This window comes from Balaenoptera musculus, chromosome 2 (genome assembly GCF_009873245.2).
Source record: "Balaenoptera musculus isolate JJ_BM4_2016_0621 chromosome 2, mBalMus1.pri.v3, whole genome shotgun sequence".
NCBI classification, from domain to species: domain Eukaryota; kingdom Metazoa; phylum Chordata; class Mammalia; order Artiodactyla; family Balaenopteridae; genus Balaenoptera; species Balaenoptera musculus.
Window position 1 is genome coordinate 126,817,211 of NC_045786.1, and position 9,070 is coordinate 126,826,280.

A 9,070-nucleotide genomic window follows, 5' to 3' on the forward strand; every position below is an offset into this window, starting at 1 on the left:
GGGTGATCCAAGAGTAGGGCAGCCCAAAGTATAACAACTGTCTACCCCATGGGGGCTTGAATGAAGTGTCTCTTTCCTCCTAACTTTCTTAAAGCCTTTCTTGCCTGAGAAGTAGAGTGCTTGAAACACTGAGATGACTTTCCTGGGGCTACTTAAGAAGAAACGTTTAGAGTTCAAAGAAACCTCTGAACTTTCTAAGTCTATAGTTTTTAGACTGATCTAGTAGGTCACAGATAAAGGTAACCTAGCCCATTTAGCTGCTATAAAAAGTAATTAGCAACTTAAATGATGCCAGAGTGTTTAAATGGACTTCATTCTCTCTCTGTCTGCCTCACCTCACTTTTTTTTTTTTAAAGCAGTTATGTTTTTCTTCTTGTTTTATCTTAAGGGCCTAGTGATTTCTATCTATTGATAGTAAAGCTTCACTTTTCTTGTTGATATTTTACTAATTCACAAATTCATCTAAAAGAAAAAATATGAATGAATGAAAGAATACTGAATTAGCAATATATATACTTATGTCTATATAAATTCTTTGAAAATATTGTGATCCAAGTAGCAATTATTGTTGTTATTATGCACAATAGTATATTATCAAAGTATAATAAAATGAGATTTATTTACCAAATGCATTCTAATAACCTATCATATTGATCAGAAATTTGGAGATACAACAGAATTCTACAAGTCTGACTGCCTTAGTTTGGGTTCCCCACTAGCAAACAATGACTCAAGTGCAGATAGTTGATTTGGGAGGTGAAAAGAGCACCGATAAAAGAGTGCAGAAATGAGACAGAGAAGGGAAGGCAGCCAATAAAGGGTGCTATCCAGGGAGTTATCCATGTGGGAGATTGCGCTTGATCCCACTGGAGGAACGTGTGGAGCCAGCCTGGATCTCACGCACACCTCCGTTATCTCACCTAAGGAATAGGGGAGTGCTTGAGGGCTGCTCCCAGGAAGAGCTAATTTTCCCGCCCACTGACCATCACAAAGTGATGGCAGTAAAGTTTTATCTTGCTGGTTCCAGCAGCAGGAGTTCTTGTTCTCAGACAAATACATGATGGGGCTGGCAGTTGGAAACCATGCTAGAGTAACCTGGTGAGGGTGGCAACTATGGGCGGGACACCAGAGTGTCTGCTACCATGACTTTGTAACTGATCCAGACCTCTTAAAACTCAACTTAGATGAGATGTTGACCTAATAGTTAATATCTTCATCTGTTGGGAGAGATATTTGGATCAGATAGTTTCTAAAGCTTCCATGATATTTTTCAGTTTCCTCATTTGCTTAAACTCTGCAGCCAGAATTATAATGCTATCTTGTTACTATTACAATATAAATGCAATGTTAGAAGTTTCTACTATGTAAGAAAACTAAGTTCTAGGATATTGTTTGTGGTATGTGGTATCAAAATATCTGATTTCTTGGTAGGATCTTTTGGGATGTTATTATGACTCTATCCCAGTACATTTTATTGCAATAATTTCCAAAGCCATGAATAAGAAAGGATGCTTGTTACATATTTAGAGAGGCTCATTTTGAAGAAAGTGGATATGGGGAGATGATACAGAAGCATTTTTCATAATAAGAAATCACTCGGGGCCTATGGCTTGACGCTGGAGTGCAGATATAATTGCTTGTCCTTTTGGGGGCTGGGACATTAAATTGACTATATTCTTCATCTGATATGCATCTCATCATGATTTCTGAGATGGGAGATAGCTTTGCTTTGGAGCTGGAGATGGAATGGCCATGGGGTTCCCATGGTGGACTTTGTCTCCATTCTGCTTCTGCTGAGCTGGTGAAAATGGTTACACCCTCTCCTCTGTGGCTCCACCTTCCTTCTCCTAGTAGTTTCTTTCTCTCCCCTTCTGTCTTCTTCCTTTGTTCTCTTTTCTCTTCCTTATATTTCCTTCGGCCTTCTTGGTTTCTCCCTCTTTCACTCTCTCTGTCTTTCCTAGGATTGGGATATTCTCCTAGTCTGTTTCTTCCATTTTTACCAGTTAATTTCAATCCTGGTAACATCTGGAAAAACTCCCAGTTTAGTGCCAGTTGTTTTTCTCTGGGTTATATTCTTTTTATTGAGTAAAGCGGTTGAGATTGTTCCACGGCTTTAGAAAAACAAATAGATTAGAATTTTTGGGCTTCTCTTCTCATCTTGGGTTGCCAGATAAAAATACAGGACATGTTGTTAAATTTAAATTTCAGATAAATAGCAAATAATTTTTTAGTATATGTATACCCCATTTAATATCTGGGACATACTTGTCCTAAAAGTATCCCTTGCTTATCTGAAATTCAAATGTAACTGGGCAACCTGTATTTTATTTGGTGACCCTAGTCTTAACATGTTTCAAAATCTGCTCTTGCTTTTATTCTGTGACTGACCTACCAGCAATAACTGCAGTTCAATTTCCATTTCCAGTTCTTAAGGCCAAGGAAATATAGGCATGATCTCATCATTTATGGTGAAAACACAATTATTACAGCAAGAAGTACTTCATTTGAGAAAGTTTTCCCCTGCCTTTATCTTTTGAAACTGAAGCATTTCCAGGAGTATGTGGAATAATAAAATTAAGAGGGCAATTTTATGGTGTTAAGTAGTAGATGGAAATTAAAAGGCTGTTACTCAAGGCAGTTCTCATCCACTGCATGTGGCCGTTGTGATTACCTTGTAATTTGTTAATCTGAATATTCTGACATGCATTCAAGGAGTTCTGTATAGTGTCTGTTACAACAAAGAAAATTAATATGTCTCATATACTGGCACACAACAATGATACTTCTATATTTTTCCATTTTTATCTTTACGTCTTCATCACTTATTGGGCCTAAGTTTAGAAACATAATAGTTGAGGGTATTGAAATTCTCCAATTCTGCCCTGCTAACAATCCTTTCCTCTTGCCCTGTCCCCCTCATGGGTGAGTCTAGAGACAGACTGACACAAAGAAAAAAGATAATGAAAAAAACCAAGGTAATTCTACCTCATTATCTGAACCAATGTCCCTACTGTCAAGCTCTGGTAAAGATGGTTTGGACCATGTGGTTCAGACTTGGGGACTGTGTGAGGCCCCTCCCTCCCTCCGAGAGGTGTCAAAGTCGGAATAGAGTGAAGAAGACATCCATGCAGAAGGGCAGGACTGGCATGAGGTATTAGAGCCTCAGCAGAATGAGGAAGGCATCCATTTGGAAGGAAGAACTGGTGTCAGGTACTGGAGCCCAAGTGCGGTGAGGAGGGTGCCCATAAAGGGTAGGGGGCAACAACGGCAATATGAGATAGATTACATATAGGGAAATTATAAATTTCCTATAAGTAAACTTATTAAGGAAAATGGGAACTGGACTTCTCAATGTTGGAGAAGGGAGTTACAAATACAGAAAGGGAGAAAACTAGAATTAGCACCCGGATATTGGACTGAATTAGAGATACTGGTGTAAACTAATGGATTTTAATATATCTATCTATCTATCTATATATATATACATATAAATAACTATAACTATAATGCACACTCTCTCTCTCTCCAAATATATATAAAAATGTGTGTATATATATACCCTTGCTCAGCCCACCAAGAGGGTATGGGGACAAAAGTGTTCTGTGAAAGAGGCATGTGAACGAACTTTAGAGTGGGAACGAAGTGTAAGATCTTCATATTGCACATTAATGCCCACCAGAGAGCATCTACTGTAGAAGAAACACTAAGTAACCAAGTAGACAAGATGACTTGGCCAGTAGATGTCAGCCAGCCTCTGTCACTGGCCACCCCAGGGCTTACTTATTGGGCTCAAGAACAGAATAGCCACTGAGGCATATGTGGAGACTCTGCCTGGGCACAACAGAACATGGAGCCATTCCTGCTGCTGAATGTCTCACTTTCTAGCAACAGAAACCCAAACTGCCCCCCTGATATTGTACCAATCCTTGAGGAGACACACCAGCAACCTGATGGCAGGGTGATTCCATCAGGTGCCTTCTACCCTGCAAAGGTCAATGATTCATCACTGATCAAAACTGACACATAATTCAGGTACAGGTTTGCCTTTCCTACCCACAGTACAGCAGCACTATCCAAATGTTCACAGATTGTCTGATAACCTGACACAGTATCCTGAAAAATGCCACCCTGGACTAAATGAACCTTCATGGCAAAGACCACCAGTGTGGGAGAAGATACATGAACATGAGATCCATTGGCTCTATCACATACTTCATCATCTAGAAGTTGCCAGCTTGATAGAGCTGTGGAAAGGACACTTGAAGGCACCGCTGACATGCCGAGTTGGAGGTAGACACCCTGTGAGGAAGGGGTGTTATCCTTCAAGATGTAAACCAAAAGCCATATTATGGTACTATGTCCCAAACAGGTGGAAGAACAACATGGACTGGGGAACCAAGGGACAGAAGTAGGAGTAGCACTGCTCTCCAGTATTCCCAGTGACCCACTCGGGGACTTTGTGCTTCCCATTTCTCACAACCCTTGGCCCTGTGGGTCTAGAAGTCCTGGTTCACAAAAGGGGGATATTTCCAACAGGTGGTGCATCAAGATACCTATTACACTTATTTCTGTGGCTGCCATGTGGTCACTTAAGGCTCCTTGTGCCAGTAGACTGGCAGGCACACAAAGGAGTTCCCACACTGCCAGATGGAGTTGACCCTGATCATTATAAGGAGGTAAGCCTGATACAAAATGGGGGTGGGAGGAATATATCTGGCACTCAGGTGATCTATTGAGGCATCCTGTGGTTCTCCCATACCTGATTTTAACTGTAAATGGGCAAGTATAGCAACCATAGACTGATAGGGTACAGTGAAGTGTAGCCCAGACCCTTCAGTGATGTGGGTCTAGGTCATTCCACCAAGCAAACCACTTAGACTAGTAGAAGTACTAGCCAAGGATGAGGGGAATCTAGAACAGGTGGTAAAAAAAAGGCAGTAATAACATTAGTTATAGCCTTGGGAACAACTGCCACAGCAGAAATCTACCTTCTTCCTCTAACCTTACTCTTGCAAGCTTCCCCAGAAATTGTGACCAACTAGAATCCTGGAGAAGTTTTATCTAGATGGAGTGAACTTAATGTGGGAAGCCAGTGAACCTGAGCACTGCACACATAGTAGGTGCTGCTGGTGCTCCACCCACATATAACCAGACCTATATCTTCCATCTTCTTCAAGTCCCATGGCTAGGATGCTTGGGAGGTTATATACTTCCCTCCTGGGGACAGACAATGATAGTCTGTTATAGGCAGGATGATTCTGCATTGTGATTTTTACCCCAGAGCACCCTCTGCATACAGGCACACACAACCCAGTGGTTCAGGCCAAGGCTAGACCACTGAGATCATATCCTCACTCAGCTCTCTCAATCCCTTAATGTTTTTCCTCAAGACCAGCCCCTCAATAAAACACCCTAAATCCCTACTGCAGGCTCTGCTTTTAGGGAAACTAACTTAAGACTGCGCCCTTCCTGATCCTAGGAGGCGGGAACAATTTTTAAGTTGACTTAAACCAATTGGAAGACTAATTCAACAATGGGTGGATTTCAGAAGGGAAAAGAACCCCATGGTATAATTAGGGGAAATTAAAAAAAAACCAAAACCTCCTCAAATAGAAAATTTAAGATACAGAAGTGTAGCTTAAGACTAAACACTAGAGGAAAGAAGAACTGGGTATAGTTGATCTCAAAAGCTAAATATCAACTAGCAATGGCAGTGCTATGGTTTAAATATTGTTAAAAACAGAGATATATTGAAGAAATTTAATGTCTAAACAGCTAAGAATAGGTCTTCCATTATTTTCTGAGTTGGTCAGACTCTTAATAGTTGTCCTATTTGATAACAGAGATTGTGGAGAAACTAGAGACCATGTAGGGTACAGCAACAAAATTGATTAAAGTGCACATAGTAGGTTCTGTGTGTGTGGAAAAGATTTTTTTGAGGGGAGAAGAGTGTTTTTATCAAGGAGAAGATCTTATTACTGACATTGTTTAGAAATGTCAATGACTGAATGATGAAAGATGATAACAAAAAGCAGACTGATTTTTTTTGTGAGTGTGTGTTTACACATTGGAAAATTTTAATCTTTTCTTTGAACTTATTGATTTCTTACTATGTATCCAGCCTGTAATAAGTACAAATAAAAAGATTACTGGTGAATTTGAGAAGACAGGATTTGCTAATCTTCAAAGGAATGCCATTTAAAGATCTCTGATACTTGTCGCCTGGCACTACCTAATTCTGCTGCCCACACCATCAGGAAATTGTGGATATTTAGTTCAAGACCAGTACAGTCACAGTGACTTCAAAAGCAGACTGATTTTTATTCAGTTTTTTTTTTGAATTTTATTTTATCTATTTTTTTAAACAGCAGGTTCTTATTAGTCATCAATTTTATACACATCAGTGTATATGTGTCAATCCCAATCGATCAATTCATCACACCACGACCCCCACCACCCGCCACTTTCCCCCCTTGGTGTCCATACGTTTGTTCTCTACATCTGAGTCTCTACTTCTGCCCTGCAAACAGGTTCATCTGTACCATTTTTCTAGGTTCCACGTATATGCGTTAATATACGATATTTGTTTTTCTCTTTCTGACTTACTTCACTCTGTATGACAGTCTCTAGATCCATCCACGTCTCTACAAATGACCCAATTTCGTTCCTTTTTATGGCTGAGTAGTATTCCATTGTATATATGTACCACATCTTCTTTACCCATTCATCTGTCGATGGGTATTTAGGTTGCTTCCATGACCTGGCTATTGTAAACAGTGCTGCAATGAACATTGGGGTGCATGTGTCTTTTTGAATTATGGTTTTCTCTGGGTATATGCCCAGTAGTGGAATTGCTGGGTCATATGGTAATTTAGTTTTTAGTTTTTTAAGGAACCTTCATACCGTTCTCCATAGTGGCTGTATCAATTTACATTCGCACCAACAGTGCAAGAGGGTCCCCTTTTCTCCACACCCTCTCCAGCATTTGTTGTTTGTAGATTTTCTGAGGATGACCATTCTAACTGGTCTGAGGTGATAACTCATTGTAGTTTTGATTTGCATTTCTCTAATAATTAGTGATGTTGAGCAGCTTTTCATGTGCTTTCTGGCCATCTGTATGTCTTCTTTGGAGAAATGTCTGTTTAGGTCTTCTGCCCATTTTTGGATTGGGTTACTTGTTTTTTTAATATTGAGCTGCATGAGCTGTTTATATATTTTGGAAATTCATCCTTTGTCCGTTGACTTGAATGTAAATATTTTCTGCTATTCTGAGGGTTGTCTTTTCGTCTTGTTTGTAGTTTCCTTTGCTTTGCAAAAGCTTTTAAGTTTCATTAGGTCCCATTTGTTTATTTTTGTTTTTATTTCCATTACTCTAGGAGGTGGATCAAAAAAGATCTTGCTGTGATTTATGTCAAAGAGTGTTCTTCCTATGTTTTCCTCTAAGAGTTTTACAGTGTCCAGGCTTACATTTAGGTGTCTAATCCATTTTGAGTTTATTTTTGTGTATGGTGTTAGGGAGTGTTCTAATTTCATTCTTTTACATGTAGCTGTCCAGTTTTCCCAGCACCACTTATTGAAGAGACTGTCTTTTCTCCATTGTACATCCGTGTCTCCCTTGTCATAGATTAGTTGACCATAGGTCAACTTGGGTTTATCTCTGGGCTTTCTATCCTGTTCCATTGATCTATATTTCTATTTTTGTGCCAGTACCATACTGTCTTGATTACTGTAGCTTTATAGTATAGTCTGAAGTAAGGGAGTCTGATTCCTCCAGCTCCATTTTTTACCCTCAAGACTGCTTTGGCTATTCGGGGTCTTTTGTGTCTCCATACAAATTTTAAGATTTTTTTTGTTCTAGTTCCGTAAAAATGCCACTGGTAATTTGATAGGGATTTCATTGAATCTGTAGATTGCTTTGGGTAGTATAGTCATTTTCACAATATTGATTCTTCCAATCCAAGAACATGGTATATCTCTCCATCTGTTTGTGTCATCTTTGATTTCTTTCATCAGTGTCTTATAGCTTTCTGCATACATGTCTTTTACCTCCTTAGGTAGGTTTATTCTTAGGTATTTTATTCTTTTTGTTGAAATGGTGAATGGGATTGTTTTCTTAATTTCTCTTTCTGATCTTTCGTTGTCAGTGTATAGGAATGCAAGAGATTTCTGTGCATTAATTTTGTATCCTGCAACTTTACCAAATTCATTGATTAGCTCTAGTAGTTTTCTGGTGGCATTTTTAGGATTCTCTATGTATAGTATCATGTCATCTGCAAACAGTGACAGTTTTACTTCTTCTTTTCCAATTTGTATCCCTTTTATTTCTTTTTCTTCTCTGAATGCTGTGGCTAGGACTTCCAAAACTATGTTGAATAACAGTGGCGAGAATGGACATCCTTGTCTTCTTCCAGATCCTAGAGGAAAAGTTTTCAATTTTTCACCATTGAGAATGATGTTTGCTGTGGGTTTGTTGTATATGGCCTTTATTATGTTGAGGTAGGTTCCCTCTATGCCCACTCTCTGGAGAGTTTTTATCATAAATTGGTGTTGAATTTTGTCAAAAGCTTTTTCTGCATCTATTGAGATGATCATATGGTTTTTATTCTTCAATTTGTTAATATGGTGTATCACACTGATTGATTTGCATATATTGAAGAATCCTTGCATCCCTGGGATAAATCCCACTTGGTCATGGTGTATGATCCTTTTAATGTGTTGTTGGATTCTGTTTGCTAGTAGTTTGTTGAGGATTTTTGCATCTATATTCATCCCTGATATTGGTGTGTAATTTTCTTTTTTTGTAGTATCTTTGTCTGGTTTTGGTATCAGGCTGATGATGGCCTCATAGAATGAGTTTGGGAGTGTTCCTTCCTCTGCAATTTTTTGGAAGAATTTGAGAAGGATGGGTGTTAACTCTTCTCTAAATGTTTGATAGAATTCACCTGTGAAGCCATCTGGTCCTGGACTTATGTTTGTTGGAAGATTTTAAATCACAGTTTCAACTTCATTACTTGTGATTGGTCCCTTCATAGTTTCTGTTTCTTCCTGGTTCAGTCTTCGAAGGTTATAC